At 40.6% G+C, this 17,983-nt stretch overlaps 1 long non-coding RNA gene across 1 annotated transcript in view; it reads right to left on the reverse strand.

Moving 5' to 3' along the window:
• The window catches only part of LOC117803128, a 40,572-nt gene extending 25,839 nt beyond the window's left edge, over positions 1 to 14,733 (reverse strand). Inside the window, exon 1 of the long non-coding RNA XR_004626806.1 lies at positions 841 to 14,733. This is a non-coding gene — a long non-coding RNA (uncharacterized LOC117803128). The remainder of the gene's footprint in view (positions 1 to 840) is intronic.
• Between the last annotated feature and the right edge of the window lie 3,250 nt (positions 14,734 to 17,983).

Genomic DNA, 17,983 nt, shown 5'->3' on the forward strand with positions numbered 1-17,983 from the left:
TGCTCTACCTTCACTGACAGTTAGTTGGTAGTTAGGCGAAGAATTAGAAATACCTAAGAATTAACTTAATTTGGAGTAGAGCAAGGGTAAAAATGTAAGAATAATGCCTTGTAACCTCATGCAATGTGAGACTCCAGTTCCCAGAAGGGAAGAGGAAGCCAGGAGGAAGAACTCAGGGTCTGCAGAAACAGGGGCAAAGAGAAGAGTTCTCAATGAGGGTCTTGCAGGCTAAATGTCTACATTGCAATTAGTATGGGTGAAACGGATGATTCATTTAAAATCAGCCAGTGTAGTGAATGTATCTTACATGAATTAAACATTATTTGATGATTGAGAACATTATTTAAGTCCCTAAAAAATGTATAACAATTTCTGTGATATGATTATTACCCACAATTATTTATTAGTCTTCACAATCAATAAAAGGTATAAAGATTTGCTCTCTATATATCAAATGAGCACTAGCTAATATTTAAACAGTGCCTGTCTTTTGCAAAGCACAGACGTCAAGGCCCTAGACAGAATCACAGTGTTCTCTGAAGGACTGCCTGCCTGTCCATCGCAGGAGTGGGACACGGGAGTCACTTCCTCATGCAGGCAAGAGAAGAGAGAAAGTAAAAGAACTCCATAGAATGAACATTCCTCTCTTTGATAAGCACCCATGGAAAGAGAGGGTAAGAAAAAGTCAATTAAGGCTGGCTACAGGAGGGAAAAGCTCACATCCAGCTCACTGACCTATTTGTGAATTTCTGAAAGAATCGACTCAGGGCAATTGGCCTTCATCCACTACTTCCAAATATATATATTCTAATTTTTGCCCTCCTGCCCTCCCCAGCTCACCTGTGTTCTCTGGATGTCCCTTCTCTTCCTGAACGACTTCTATGCATTTTGGTGGACATGTTCAGGTACGACTGCTTCTATGAATGAGGACAGGAGGCAGGGGAGAAAAACCACCGTCCCAAAAACCTGGTTACCTTCCATTTTTTTCTGTTCTCTGTCTTATCTATATGACAGGGCAGAAAACACAAAACTTTATCCTGGAGTATCAGCTTCTTTTGCCAGACGTGACCAGAACCAAAAGTATAGCTGAGTCAGAGAAGCCTGGCAGAAGGCAGGTCATTGAGAGCATAGGTTCTGGAAGACCACAGAAGGCTGGGCAAATCGGATATCATCAGCACAGATAGGCAAGAATGTGGGCTAGAGAAGCAAGCCCTGGCAAACAGTATAGGAGAGTTATTTCTCAGTGCGGCGTGCAGACAGCCTGGCTTACCCTCACTTAGAATGTTTCTAAAAATACAGGTTCTGTGGCTACTTACTGACTCACCGAACCACATTACTAAAATCTTAAATTTAAGGAATTGGCATTTTCAACAGTATGTTCATGTTTGAGAATCACAGTGGCAGAGATGAGAAGACTCAAAATGCTTTTCCAGAAAAATCCAAGGAGTCAAGAACATGTATACCGTTGCCACAGATGGAAAATTATAGCTACTTACCAGCCAAGGTCTAGGGTAGAGCTCTCGTTGCGGACGAGCAGACCACAGAGAGTTCTAGAGGAAAGGCAGCCGGTCTTGCACCTGCTCGGCCCCCGCGCCGGGAGACGGGAGCTCAGCACTCAGGAGTCAGTGGGTGCCCTACGTGTGCAGAGACAAGATCAGGCCCGATGCTCTCCCGAAATGGGCAGGAATGTTGGAATTACGTCCTCCTTAACAAAAGGAACTCATTCCAATTTGAGGACCTAAGGAGGGAGAGAGAGAAGCAGGAAGGGGCGGGGGGGGGTGCAGCACAAAGGTTTGCAGATAAATTACCACTGGACCTCAGTTTGGGTTTTCTTCAGCGCTCAACCACACGCTGTATTTGCACACAGAATTCCTCATTACCTTTTCAGAGGAGCCTGTTAGGACAGAAAGACACCTGAGAAGGGATTTTAGGGATGGTTTTTTTTGATCTAATACCCCTGAGAAGTTTCAATTCCAGGGGACTCTTTGACTCCAGGGTATGCAGAGTCCTGGTGGATAGTGTGCTTTTGTGAAGGCCATGATCTTTGTTTATACTCGCAGCCCCAGGAAGGCAGACACTAACAAAAGGCCTTATTTCACCCCCGGGCGTCCTTTGATCTCAGCGTGTCAGCTTCAGCAGTGTCCTGCCATCCTCAGGGGGGGCCGTCTGGAGCCCCCAGGCATGGGCTCTGCAGAATGCCCCTTCCACCAGGTTGAAGGATCCCGTCTGAGAGCAGAAAGCTCCCTACATATCATTTGTTCATTTATAAAAATGTTTCAATTTTTCTTCCTGATTGATCTAGTGGCATGAAAACATGCTCGATTCTGTCATCATTGCACAATGCATTGCCCTCTCTGCCGTTTCCTAACACTTAGCTCTTTGCACTTTGCATTTCTAACGGGGCCTTTATCGACTATCTTGGGCCGTCCTTAGCGTCACTGTCATTATCTGCGTGCCATCTCAGGATCACATGCTAGGCAATTAGCCCGTTCATTGGATCAAGGGTCACAGGCAAATGGTTGATGAAGTTTCCTAAGACATCTCTGACTGTCTGCACTGGTCAAGTGGAGAGTGTCTGATAGTAGTGGATCTGAGTGCTAAGAGTGAGTTCCTTGAGTTCCGTTCAGCTCAGTTCACGACTAGTCTGCCGAGACTGACGAACGTTCGAGCATGTCGCATCCCTTGGGAACCGCACAGTCACACAATCTGGGAATGGCAAATCTGATGAAATGAATGATGTGGACACATCCCCTTCTGCAGCGGGATATAATGATGCTTTTATGAGGTATGACTAACCTGGGAGGTGTGCCCGGAGTCAAAGGAGAGCTTCTCTACTGAACACGCGGTATGACCTATGGCGTACATGTTGTCACAAACACGCACACCTATGCAGCAAGCAAAAGAGATTGAATAAGCTGTCCAAAGCCACAGAGCTGATCAAAAGAAAGTCCATTTGACCTAAGCCTCAGTCTTGGTCAAGTGTACCTTCTTCCCACCGTACTACCTGCCGCTCAAAAGGCAGCCGTATTGCTCCTTGAGTCTGGAAAGGTGTTCTCAATTTTCCTGTTCCCCTCATCAGACTCCTGGCATCTCACTTGCTGGATAATTGTATTACCTATTCAAGAATGGACCTCAAGCAACCTGAAAAAAAATGTTCCCTATACTCCAGACCATACCATTTATTTAGGGCAATAATTACCTCATTCGAAATTAATTTAAAGATTTTTCTCACATATTCTCTAAATCCCAGATCTTTTTGCCCCGGTGTTCCCCTCTTGGGTGTTTCCATTTTAAGAGTATCAGAGAGGCAGTCACCATAGCATAATTATTAATTACCTTTAATAAAATGGGGGTGATGACCTGTATCCCAGGAGATGTGAGGGCGGGCAGGTGTGGGCTTTTCCAGGCAGCAAGAGCAAGCTTGCAAGGAGCCCTCCCTATTTGCACAAATCTGACCTTTCCCAGGAAGAAGAGTTTCTAGTTAATCCACCCACTGATCTGCTCAATGACTTCCATATAAACAATAAAACCACCTTAGCTTTCTGTTTACAAGCAAAAGCCACCTGTGGTCCTTGGTTGCCCAGATCTGATCGCCAGCTACATTAATCCTCAGAGCTTAAGACAGGAAGGGAAGTGGGGAGTCAGGAGACAGGAATTCTGCAAATTGACTTAACATGAAAAGAACAAGGTTAATAAGAAGAGGAGAGAGAGGAAAGGAGAGAGAACATCCTTGTCTGCTCTTCGTGGCTCAATTCAGTGAATAGGAGCATTTCTGTTTTGCATCCTCTTTCCATTCTTTTGCACTTTTTTGGCCTCATAACGTTTGTTTGACTTTAGAGGCCAGGTGCGAAATCGATTAAAGGAACATCCAGATCCCCTGTGTTTTGTTCTTTCCAGTTTTGTACCAAGTGAGCAGAATCACGCTGGGTTTGTCTGCATCTTTGGAAAAGATGGCCCTCGGAAGCTGTCTGTGGCCCACGAAGCTCTAGGGGCTCCTCCAAAGAGGGATGTGGTGCTATCGATGCTATGTGCTTCCCAACACTATCTTTCTGGAGGAGTTTGGTGTGTTCCTACACGAGGTCTGTTTCTTATGTGTGAGCAGCGATTTCTCTGTACAGAATTTTCGAACTTCCCCGAAATCTGTGTGTGATCACAGAAAGCACACTGAATTACTGGATCCACTAACCAGCTATGTCACTCAGTTAGTATACAGTAGCTTTTCTGAACCCTACCCATGTTTGAAAAATGGGGAAAATATAGCAGTGATACTTAGCTCATGGGGTTGCTCTGCTTTTCAAAGGAAGACACAAGAAGGATCAGACACTCCAAGGTACTACACGATCGTAAAGACAGCATGTGTGTGGTTACTCAATTGGTCATTAATTTAGCAGATACTAACCAAATATTTTTATGTAATAGGCACGATGGGAACTGCTGGCCTTTGCCATTAAGGACCTTATGTCTTGCTTAAACATAGTAGGACAGAGAAAGAGAATTCCTGTTTACCTACAACTTGCCAGATTTCAAGAGCTTTGTATTAGTGTCTCACTTAATCTTTCCTGCCACTATCACCAATGCCACACTGACCCCGATCTATTGAGCACTATGTACCAGGTGCTAATGGCAAGCATCCTTCTCACAGATTAGGAGACAGGCTTCTGTACAGGATAACTTGCTCGCCCATAATGTTGTAATGGCAGATTCCAACTCGGATCTCCCCACTTTTACAACCCACACTCTCATCACCAGCCCAAATGGGCCTCATGCAACCCGCAGATAGCAAATCCAAGATCCTGGGGACAAAGTAATAGTCCAAGGCTGTATAACACCAAATAGAACCAGGAGCTGAACCGGATTTCATTTCCATGCAAAACCCTGATCTCTCTACCACACCACTGCCCAGAACCCACGTGTCACGACCCCAAGCCAGACTGAGATGCAGAATGATAGCATTTCATTGAAAGAGGAGTTATTTGAAACGGGCCTCAGAAAAAGGATTCCCTTTGAAACATTTTCTTTTTAAAGGCTTAGGAAATCTTATTTATAGTGTTTAATTTCACTTCCCATTTTATTAACATGACTGAGGTGGTATTTTTCCTTTTCTGTTATAACCTGCTGATTTTGTAGTCTGTATTATTTTATGACGCATCCTTTAATTTTTTCTATTATTTCACACTGAGTGTTTTAATAGGCTTTCAGAAAATTTCCGTTTCGTTCTCAAAAAAAAAAAAAATTCTTTCTTAGAAAGGTTTTCTTTGGTGCATTTCCAGCTGAGGAATAGTCTCCTAAGCTGTATCAAAGGTTGTTAGCTCTCTGTTCTCTCCTATAAGTCTATGGAGATGAGCTTTTAATATTTATTTCTAGAGGCTGTTTTCTCTGTTTATACCCTGCTGTTGAAATGAGCAGTTCAATAAACTTCTTAATGAAGGTGGCTGAAGCATTTCCTTTTGCTTTCAGTTCTATTGCTTTTGAGATGACAGCGTAGTAAACACTTTTTGGGCTCTTAAAACTTCTGTGAACTTGAAATGCCCTAATAAATAATCCCAAAACCATTAAGTGGCATAAAGTATCACTGAGCTTAGAATTATAATGTTTTTAGCAAACAATCATGCTTTCGAGCTTATATTATCTCTAAAATAAATTCTCCTACAATTCAATGTCCATAAGGCTTTTGTGATAAAGGCCACGTCTGGCATTAAGGTTCATTACATATTATATTCCAATGTGATATAGAGCTCTGATCCTGACAGATTGAGGAGGACAATCCTGACATTAAATCAGTAATACTTCAGCAAAACAAAATTGTTAGAGGCAGAGAGGAAGATTTCCCAGAACCCTGTGACAGTCCTGTTACACCATTAATCTGACCCCTAAATCTCCTAATTACGTATTATTTTTTGTTAGAAGCTCCAGTGAATTTCAAATAGGTGCATTCCAGAATGTAGGCTCTGAGAAAGTCCAAACTATATCTTGTCTAGTGTCCCCACATCAGCTCATAGATGTGTACTGTGTGTCTCATACTTCCAATGAGTAATCCAGTCCCTGAAAATAAATTGCCCACACTTAGGAGAACAGTTTGTTCTTTAAGAAACAAGAATAAGTCCACCTTTTTTCAGCAATGATTCCCTACTGTCTTAAAGATAGACAGGTCACCTCCTCAAAGGTAGCTAATTGTCTGCCAGGTAGGGATTACTCACTGGGAAGGGTCATGCTGGGCTATCTCATTTACCTACCCATCCAGCTGTGTCACAAACATAGAGAGCTCTATCGCCTCTCTCTCTCTCTTCCTCTCTCTATCACTATTTATCTGTCATCTGTCTATAAACTCCCTTTATCCATCCATCATCTCTCTTTTTCTATCTACCTATCTATGTATCTATCTACCTACCTATCATCACTGAATAAATATTCAATTGAGAAGCTATTACTGCTGTATCGTCACAACATTATTTGAGCACGCAGGGCATATGATGACTGTAGTACAAATGCTAAGAGATACAAAACATAGAGATACATAGGATAAAAAAAAATATGGTCTTTTTAAATTGCTTATGACCTACTAAAAATCAAAACATACACCTAACATGCATTATAAGAGAGTTACTCTAAGACAACTGCTAAAAAGTGAAAGATGATATAGTCTTTGTTTTTGTTTTTTTAAGGCTAGTCAAGCAAAGCAGGAGGAGTGGAGAAGAAACAGAGATCTGTAACTGGCTGTGATCAGTTAATTGGAAACACCACCGCACTTGGACCAGCCGAAAGATGATATGTTTTAAAGCGACAACAACAGGAAGGGAAAGCACCATGAACACACAGGCTGACCCTCAGAGGTGGAATGAACATGGGTAACTGGGGTCAACTTCTTCTCAGGTGCAGACCTGTACTTGTCTTGGAGCTGGAGTGGGAAGGTGAGTTAGGACCGCTGCTCTGAGCTACCCTAAGAGAGGAACTGTTCATCTGTATTCTCTTTTCTCGCCCGTTCCTCAAACTGGCCATGAGGATGACGAGCCCCTGCAAGTCCTGCAATTCTCAGGCTTGACTCAGCCGGGCAGGGGAGATTTCCTTCTTTTGTTCCTTTCCTACATGGCATTCCCGCTGTAGAGGTCATACAGTCAAGGAGGGGCCTGGTCTTCGGTCAGGGATGAAGAAGAAATTTCTGAACGCTTCTGCAAAAATTCAGTCTCCAATTCTAGAAACTTTAAGGTCATCTGTGACTACCTTTCTCTTATCCCCAACTGTCAATGTGTCCTGAAGTGTGTCTGTCTGATCTCCCGCCATCTCTTTTATTAGAGTCACTCAGTTCTAGCTCAGTGCCCATCATACCCCAGACCCCATATGGCCAACCATTCTCCTTGCTGAGGCCAGGATCATCTACCCAAGTCCAGATTCACACGAATATTTATTCTGATGAATTTTTCCTCATTGCATGAAGATTAACATAATTGGTAAGAACAGTGGTTTTTATTCAGACTGAGTCATGTAACCCTAATCAGGTTACTAAATCTTTCCATCCTCACCTGTAAAATGGGAACAATTCATTTGGAAATTCCACTTGCTCATTTGGAAATGTTCACTGAGCTCCTGGTATGAGGCAGATGTTGCCCTATTCACAGGGATACATCCATGAACTAGACAGGAAAACCTCCGCCCCCACAAAGCATACGTTCTCATGGGTTCCAACGAGAACAGAGACAAGCCCTTCCCTGGAGGATCTCACAGCAACTAGAGGAATAAACACAAAACAAGTCATTATCTAGGTAAATAAGAACACTTAAAATGCATAAAAACTCTCTTCCATCCTCAATATTTGCTCTAAGAAGTTATGAATTATGTGTGTAAATACGGTAACGATGTATCAAAGAGTCCAAATGTGCTTAAACCCCCCTAGTGAAAACCCAGCTCACCTCAGGAGAAACTGAGAGTAACTACTTAATAAAGTTGTTGAAAGTAATGAATGAGAACATCCCGTGCAAAACGCCTAGCACAGTGCTTGACACACAGTACGAATTCACTGAATCTTAGCCAGGAGTAGAACCCTCCTTCAACTCGGTTTATGCCTCCCTTGCGAAGCCAGTCCTCAGTGAGGCCGCCCTACCTCCCTCCCACACAAACCACCACCCCAGCCTCAGTGGATTCGAGGCTCTGCCACAGCGTTCATTTTCTGCTTCTTATTTACATTTTCTCCCCTCTCCTCCACCTGGTCCTCAAAACCAGGAGAATGTTAGTTGCTGGGGGGAGATCCGTATAAGTAGCTTATAAATCAGAAAGTTAAAACCATTTTTATATTGGACGAAGCTGAAAGGTTTGGAATTAGCTTTTATTGTATTTTAAAGCTTTATAACATTCACGCTGCTGATGTAGACAGAGGATGGAAGTAGAAAGGCAGCCCAGAGACTGTTTTGTTGGCTTCATACAGAGCTTTACAATATTGACCGTAATGCCTTCACAGGGGTAAGTGCTTTCCATTCAGCCGAGGTCCCACCGGGATCTTTTGTTTTACTCCCAGAAGTCTGCACTCCTTAAATTTCCTCCTGTCCCCTGTGGTCATAGAAGATTGCCCATCTCAGATGGAGTTAGATAAATGATAACCCTCTCTTAGCCAATATATTTGGTTAAAGAGAACAGCACCATTTCTGTTTGCCAATACTTACCTAATTCAAGATGGAAACCCAGAGAGTGCCGGCTGGACGTGTTTCACTTTAGACTTGCTAGAAATCCTGGTAGGCATGTCTAAAGAGACACTTAGTCCTCTTGCTTGTCCACCTCATATGAAGGGGAATCTTACCAAATCTTTAGACTTTGGTCAAGTTATTGGAAGGAAAAGTGAATTCTAAGAATCAAGAAAGAAACACAACTGTAGCATAAAACGCCAGATTCTTAGTCCCGTTACAAATAATATCATAAACCCTAAAGCCACCCCATAACATTTTGGATAATGATGAAAAACATATCTAAGCAAAAACGGAAACATTTTATAAACTTCCCTGTTTTAAAATGCACCATATATAAAGCTCATAAAACCGAGAGGGTTTCTCTGGGAGGGCTGTTTTGGGGGTTATGATAATAACACTTCCTAGTGGTCTCAAATTATATTAGACATTTGATGTCATTTATGACGAAAGATGAAAATAATCACTTTGCTGTGGAAACTCTCTCCACATCTTGAATTCAATGACACCAGAAACTTCTAGAAAGTGAGATCTAAGAAATCCCAAATTGGAATATAATTCCATGCTACTGGAAGGAGATTGGAACCAGTTTGTGAACAGTTTATGATCAAATTATAATGAGTTAAGGGTAGAAAGTGAAGCATTTCAAAACTTTTATAGCAATTTGACTTTGCTGTAACATTATATGGTATTTTACAAAAATAAAAGTCCTCAATGGGCAGGAAATTTTAAAAATGAAAACAAAACCGCACAGATAGTGTAGAAATTCCTCTTTAGGCTGATAGCATCCCCTTAGCGTCAGTATGGTAAATTTCCTGAGAGCAGGGGTTTGATGTCAGGCAGACCAAGGTCACTTCTGGTTCTGCATAGCCAGCCATGTGACCTGAGGATGCTCGGTTCACTGCCTGAGATTCAGTTGCCCCTGCAAACTGAGGGTGGAGACAGTACTCACTTTACTTGATCCTTTGGGGGAACAAAAAGAGATAATGTTTATAAAGAAATGGGCATATTTCCTGAGATATTTTTCTAAAAAAACCAGTTACTGCCAGAGGAAAATGCAACCTTTAAACTCGAATTGCATGTACTGAGTATGTGAAGAACTTGCAGAGAAAAAAATAAGTTAGTATCATTTCAGAGGATTGATTACAATGACCTAACAGTTACAGTTTATATGTGGATGTTAGATCGCCTATCAAATGAATACCATAGCATGTAGCATTAAATGCATAATTAAATCACTCAAAAACAAACAGTGCTCTGTGGGTAAATCACATTTGTAGGGTTATTTTATATGTCAGATTCTAATCTTTTTTTCCTTTTTGACTCTGCCACAGAGATAAATATAATATGCATATACATATATATATGTGTATATATATATGTATATATACACATATATGTAGCTCCCATGTATTTTTCTTGCCATTCTTGATCAGATCAATATCCCCTGTGCAATTTTTAAAGCAAGCATCTTGGGCTGCAATAGGTAATTTTCCTTGTCCATTTCAACTTTCATATTTCTCACTAGACCCGTCCACAAGCGTGTTTTATAGCCCCATTACCCAGTCCCCTTAGTGAGACGGATGTCTTTCCTTGGGCAATTGAAGCAAGGTTACCCATTTGTATCATCTATGAGTCAAACCCCCAAATTCTATGCGTATGGCCAGCTCTGCTTCAAGAAACAGCCTCCTGAAGCCACTTAGAGCCCTTCTAACTAATGGAAATTCTGTCTCCTCGGATGAGAAGAATAATCATAAACATTTGTATTTTACTTAGAACATCCAATATGCTTTTATATACACTGTTTTATTTACTCCTCACAACCCAGGAAAAGGAGATGACTGATCTTCCCAGCTTCCGGAAGAGTTCTACAAGCTGCAAGACAAGAGTAGCTTTGCTGTTAACGTCCATATATCAGTCCTAGACGCCTTTGGACCAAAGAGTCGTCAGGGTGATAACTGCTGGTTATTTTTTTCTTAACAGATGTCTTTCTGCTGAAAGACATTATGTGCCTCCAGTACACCGAGCTATATGCACTTCTCTTCATTCTATATTTTATTTGATTACCGGATTTTCTTTTAATGAAACATTGATAATCATTTCCCTTGCAACATCAATGTTCTCAGTTCCAGGAAAAATAAAGATTCATTAAATTATCAAATGCCAGTAATCGTTTTATTTCAGCCAGGAACACCATATACATATAAATCCCCAGAAAATATTTTAAATTATCAACAAGGCGGCTTTAGTCAAGAAGATAAGCAAAGGATACAGACACTAGGCAGAAGTATGCTTTACCTGTGTACATCTCCTGGATCGTGAACGTGAAATGAGACAGAAATGGGTGGGTGATGGGTTAGGAAGTTTGTCTAAAATGGAACTATTTTGCAGTGTATCCAAAAACTTACATTTGATGTATTTTCCTCTAGGGAATAACAAGAAGCAAGTGGCAGAGTCAGGCCTGCACCACGTTTCCAGACTCCAGACACGATTTTCTTTCTACCCCTCCGCCAGGCAGCCAACGATGCTATATTCATGACCTAACTCCTACATCTTGCCAGCACGTCCCAAGTGTAATCCAGAGCTGTCTACCTAGGATCACTGGTGTGTTGAACTATAGAATCCGAAAAGCCGAAGATTGTGTTTGCTACGGTTGGGATTTAAGCCTGTCTGAATATGCCACTTTCTAGCCAAACAAACCAAACCCAAACCGAGGGAAATCTGCCAAGACAAACTTTCAAACCCCAAGTTTAAAAACATTGGAATTACGGTCATGTAGCACTCCAATGTAAATGTTGTCACATTGGGCCAGACCGTCAGTTTAGGAGAGGCCCCAACTGTGGGAAGGGTGGGCGGAAAAATTATTTCTGGTGTCATTGACTAATTCTTGTTGACAATGGCAGAGAACGTGACTTACTCGCCCCACTATTACTTCTCCTCTTCTTCCTAAGTGAAACCCTGAATTTTAGCTGGACACATCGTTTCTGACCCAAGAGACTATAATTCCCAGGAGCCTTCTTCCATACGAACTCACACTGCTTTGATTCAAACCCCATCACTTCCGGACCAAACAGATGCAACAAACTTCCAACTATTTTCCCTGCCCCCCATCCCACCTACCTAGGTATTATTTTTCACATCACTGAGAGCGCTCTTTACAAAATCCAGATCCAATCCTAGTCGTCCTCTGCTCCAAATTCTTTAAGACTATTTATGATTTAGAACACAATAAGGCTAACCCCTAGCTTGGCACAAAAGACCCTCAGATGTCAGACCGTGCTCATCTTTTCAGCTCTGTTCTTTGCCATTGTCCCCCAAAATATGCTACTACGCTATAACAATAATGTCTTACCCGAACCTTCCCAAAGGACCAAACCCCTGAAACTGTTATTCCTTAGTCTTTGTAGAACACTTACTGTTTTTGAAACGTGTAAGCGTCTCCTGACCCTACTTCTTTCCCTGGGCAGAAGCTAATATTCTCTGCTGTGTTCTCAGAAAGCATTCTACGTATTTCTTTTGTATAGCTCTTTTAACAGCTTCTTTGATAGCTGATTATTTCCAAAACTTGTATGTGTCCTTCTTGGTTTATCCTAATGTCTCAGGGCCTTCTGAAGACTCTCAGACGATGTGGGAAGTGAATACACATTTAATTGCCTAATGGTAACCGCTGGTGACTTTGGTGAGCTGTTGATAATTTCGACTCTACAAACATAACTTTCATCTATCTTCCCTAGGAATATGAGATTCGCTGAGGTGCCAAGATGTAGGAAAGGCCTCTTTTAACTGCGTGCCCCAAGTTAAGATCCTGGACATCAATCCCTTCTTAGATAGTAGAACTTGGAACTGGGTCATATAATGCTCTTAAGATTGAGACAGACTGGGATGGAGACTCTGTGGTCTGTGTTATTTAACTTAATTAGCTTAATTGATACTCAGAGTAATTCTGTGAAATAGATGGTCTTATTATCCTAATTTTGTCATTATTAAAATATCTTTTATGTACTCATGGTCAGTCATTAGCTAAGATTTACAACATGTAGATTCCCAAATTCTCTGTATGGGAACAACCTTTGATCTGATATGGATGTTATCTTTGAAAATAAGGTTTTATCTCTTCCAACTGTGTTCTCACACATCTGTTCTAGCATCTCTTGGAAATCCTTGACCTGTTCCACAGGGCATCTGGCATTTAATGACGAGAGATGGATCCAGTGGAAACTCACGATCGGATATTACCAGGTTTTCTTAACCAGTAGCCATATTCTACCTGCTGTGCTCAAAGCTATAACTAGAACTTTCCAAAAGCAGGTATCACGGCCATACATTTGTTCCTTGCTTTCTCTTTCTCCATGATGTACGGAGATTCCAAAGAGAGAGAAACCTGCCAGGGCTGCATAAGTCTACCTTCTTATTCACTCAGATATTTACATGTCTCAAGTTCATTGTCAAGCTTTCAGTGAGAAAAAAAAATTAACTTTTTATCCTAGAACATTTGAGAGTATTTATTCTAATCACAGGTTAATATAGGGCACAAGTAGTTACATCAAGTGGTATTATGTCATTTGGAAGGTCATGCTGCTAGTTCAAATGATCTTGCTCATTCTCTTGACACTATATCTAAAAGTTTATCATTAAATCTTTGTTCCAATGTGGTCAGACTTTTAAATCCTCAATAATTTCCTTGAAAAAGAACACAGGGGGCTGAAACAGATTTTTTTTTGCTAAACGGCATGGGGTCCCTTGATAAGGCATCATCAGGTGCCAGCACTAAGAACAGCCCATCAGACCCCAACTATTTCATAAAGCAGAGGATGTCATGTCTTTCTTTCCCCTTCAACAGATACCTATTAAGTACCTACTGTATGCCAACCCCCTTTTTAAGTTGCTAGATATAAACGAAATTGAAAAGCCTGTTTTCTTATCAAGTTTACATAATAGTGGGAGTGTCTTTGGTTTTATTTGTTATGCTTTCTGCTCTGTCTATAAATATTTCCAAATATTGACAAAAATACACCACATTGTACACTCTCTAGTGTGCCTATTTGAAAAAACTATATATACTCCACAAACGGTAAACAACGAAAATGTACTTGTGTTTAAATTAGAAAAAAAAAAAATTCTCCTGTGGAAGAGCCATGAAGAGGATACATACTGGCCAATTGAACTAAAAATATCAACTAAACTGTTAACACCTACGGAGTTTAGTGTGAACAATGAATTTTCAAACCTGTTAAATAATGCGATGCCTGATACATGCTGCAGACCCATTTACATATGTGCATTTGTAGATGTCTCAGCCGAATCACCAATAGACTTAATGTGTTTTAAAGATTTTAAAGAGCAAATATCCCATCTCACAGCTGCAAATGACCAAATACATATTTCTGTAGATATCTATATAGGATTATATATAGGGTTATATACAGATATCTACAGATACCTACCACACAATCTACTAGGATTGCGATCATTGAATGTAACAAAATATAATTATTTTCCAACTTCGATGTAATTTTTCTTGAACAGCAGGAATTATGATGATGACAGCCTCATCTGCAATTCGCATTTCCTAAATTTTAGTATATTGGGGTTTTTTTGAAAGAACTTAGCACATAAAATTCATGAAACACTACTACGTGAGTGAGAAATAAATGGTTTTATTTAAGTTAATGTTTTTACTGATCTATCCAACTCCCTTATGTTTATTCCATCCCTTACATTCACAGCAATAAAGGATAAGAAAACAGTATAAGTACCAGGAAATCAACCTCAAAAACTAAAAAAAAAAAAAAAAAAAAAAAATTCAAATTTTCAGGAACTAAAAGCATTTACATGTTTTAATTTTATGCTTTTCTAATTTACATTGCAACTATTGATGACTAAAAAACGTTCTACAACCTCTGAGAGGTCAAATATTCTAGCAAGTGTTTCCAATAAGGCATTCTATATGTATATCAATAAAATGATTATAGTGAATACACAGAAAGCTAATGGCCACACCTGTTACCAGGTAAGCATTTTTAGCAAACCATTTATTGGGCTCAGCCTTACACTTTCATTAGCAATCTTGCTCTTTGCTGTTTGAAGTCATATTCTTTTAGTTCACGACTGTTCATCAGTTACAAGAAATTTATGATTGAATTGTGTGTGTGTGTATATACACATATATGTATATATATGTAATTTAAACACAAGTCTACATATATACATATATATACATATCTATATACAAATTCTATATAAATTCACAGATCTGACGTGTATTAGGGAAGACCCCACACCTGTAAATTTTATGTGCATTAATAACATTTTAAGCAGAGACTATGTTCTTATTCATAGTAAAAGAAAATAAAAACACTGTCTTTAACCATAGATCCACCAATAGGAGCATAAATAATAAACATACAAAAACAACAGACACTTTACACATTGAAAAATAGAGATGGAATTGTTTGGCCTTGAAATTGCAGGGAACAGGGGCTCATGCAGGTTCTAAGGCTAAGGCATGCATGACGTGATACAAATGGTATTTATTTTTAAAAAGATTTGTCTGCCGGATCAGGGAAGGTGGAAGAGCAAAAGAGACTCAGGAGCCATTAGGTGGCAATTAATGTGATAAAAGAGGTGAGATGAGCCTACGTGGAGATATCGAGTTGTAAGAGACGGATGTTAATCCCTCACATGCACCATATTCTTAGAAGGCAAGAACATTTGCACAGTGGTGCCTGTTTAGTTCAGAGAGATACTTGTCAAACACACTACCGTCTCCATTTTACTTGGGACTTAAAAAGAATAATAATCCTTAAGATGTTCCACATGTGCTTTTCAAAAGCTCTTGTCACTAAGCCAATAAACCAATTAGATCAGCCTAAACAAATTCTTACCGTTTTGAGAATTTCCTGTACCTTATGCATGCTTAAACATTTAAGGCATTATAAATGTTGTAAGAGCAGAGAAACACAATTTAGGCATCTGCTTGTCAAATGAAGTTCTCCCAGTTTTCTATTTCCACAAGTTTCATAAAAATCTTCATGGAGAAGTATCAGCAGATGAAAACAAACAAACGAATCCAAACAATTGTGGATTTACCTTGTGGACAGGAAACTGTTATCCTCACTGTAATTCCATTATTTCTGAGTCCTAGGTGCCCATTCATGTGCTATAGTTTAATCTGAGAATGCACTACAAAAGGGAAAGAACTAATTTTCTTAGGAAAAAATTCTAATTATACAAACACACATATATATGTATACACTTTTACAGGTCCCATAAAAAATATTTAATTAAATGGTGTTCTCTCTAACAAACGTAAATCAACAAATCCAGAATGCTATAAATTAAGCACCAAAAGATGAGCCATTAAAAAAAAAAACAAACTTCAGAGCATCTGGGTGGCAGAGTCAGTCAAGCGTCGAGCGTTGGACTCGGTTTCAGCTCAGGTTATGATCTCAGGGTGGTGAGATCAAGCCTAGGATCGGGCCCCTTGTGGAGTCTGCTTAAATTTCTCTCTCCCTCTCCCTCTGCCCACTCCCATGCTCCCATTCTCTCTCTCTTTCAAATAAATAAATAAATCTTAAAAAAGAAAACCTTCTATTTGTTCTGTGATTTATATTTTACAAAGCATCACTACATACATAATATTTGGTCATGATGATGGTGACCAGGATGAATATTTCTGTCTTGGCCATGACAATGACTTGGGTTCCCAATAGATGCAGTTTAAAGGGTACACTATAGACAAATACGTACCATTTGTTAATACGGGACATTGACTTTCAAGCATTTCCCTCATCTCCCCTCCATGACCTCCCTAACACCATCCCCATCACCCCTAGTCAAAGTCTAATGTATCACACTGAACATGTAACATTCTCCTGAAGCCTTGTTTCTATCTTAAAAATTTATGTGAGTTTCAAATATTCTGTCATAACGTGTCCATATTCATTGTGATATAAATGGTTCTCCCCCACCTACTGATCTTTCAGGAAAATGTAGCACGTTGATCACGTGGCTTTGAGGATACCAGCACACCTGTCACATATGGCCAGCTAAGTTGGAGAAGCACTTCGATAATGTTGAAAGATCAGATCCCAGTGGACTAAAAAGTAGGTGCAAAAAGAGTTTTCAGCCCCAAATCTCCATCTCTGTGCCTGTTACTTTGTTACACACTTACCCTTCTGGTATAAGTGGGAAAAATATTAGGCCGCAACTCTCAAGGGGAGGAGACCTTCATCCTTTTTGTTCACCAAACATACTGGCTTCCCAGGGAGAGGTGAGCAGAACGATACAACCCAAAAGGAAGACCCAAGAGGATAAGACCCCAAAAGAAGAAAAAGAGTTGACCTACTATGGAAATAAAAAAGCTTTGAATTCTCTCCATTCCTAATTTTCAGTTCTCACTTCTTAGTGCTATAGCAATTTGCATTTTTAAACTTAACTCATTAAAATGCTTCTCTTTAGGGATTGAATTAGGCCGTTTTTCCCTCAAAGAGGTGAGATTCTGAGCATGATCAGTCCCCCACACTTGGAACTTTCTTCTGTGAACACAGGGGCTTCACAGTTAACCAGATACTTTTTTCCACTTGAAGGGAAATTGACACATTAGGATTAGGACATTAATTCTCCATCTTTGCCATTTCTTCCATGTGTCAACCTGTAGCCAATAGATAACTCAGTTTCTTAATGTCTTCCGATTCTCTCCTTTAGGGTACATCTAGAAGTTTCTGAATGGAATCAGGTCATTGCTTTGATAATTTGCACCACAGCCCAACTGTACATTCTAACAAAAAAATTACCTTCTATTTATCTGTCATCTCAAGTCATCATATTGTACCACCAGTTCCATTAGATATTTTATGCAATGCATAACAGATAATAAAAAATAGCCAATCTGTGTCAGCCCCTGGGTGAGTGCTGGGGCTAGCGCTCGGGGGATGGGTTGGGTGGAAGGAGCCATGCGGGGGCCACCTGGAGCCCCCACTGTGCATTCCTAGGCCCCATCCCCCAAAAGCTAGGCAGAGCCAGGTCTATTGGGGGGAAACAAGAGGGGCAGCCGGGCGCCTATCCCACCATACTATGCAGGGGCCCAGCCTTTCTCCCCTGTGCCAGACCACCCAGATGGGGGATCTCCAGGCCCTCCCCATGTGGTCTAGCCCAGCCTGCCCTAGTCGTCCCACCAGTTCTACCAATGGGTTAATCACCGCCCACCCCCATATCCTGCACTGGCTTGCCAAGGATCCGGGGATAGGCCAGGGCCATTTGGCCCACTCTGGAGTCAACAGTGTGTCTCAGGGGAGGCCCAGTGGTGATCCATA

The sequence above is a fragment of the Ailuropoda melanoleuca genome, chromosome 7 (genome assembly GCF_002007445.2).
Source record: "Ailuropoda melanoleuca isolate Jingjing chromosome 7, ASM200744v2, whole genome shotgun sequence".
In the NCBI taxonomy this organism is placed as follows: Eukaryota; Metazoa; Chordata; class Mammalia; order Carnivora; family Ursidae; genus Ailuropoda; species Ailuropoda melanoleuca.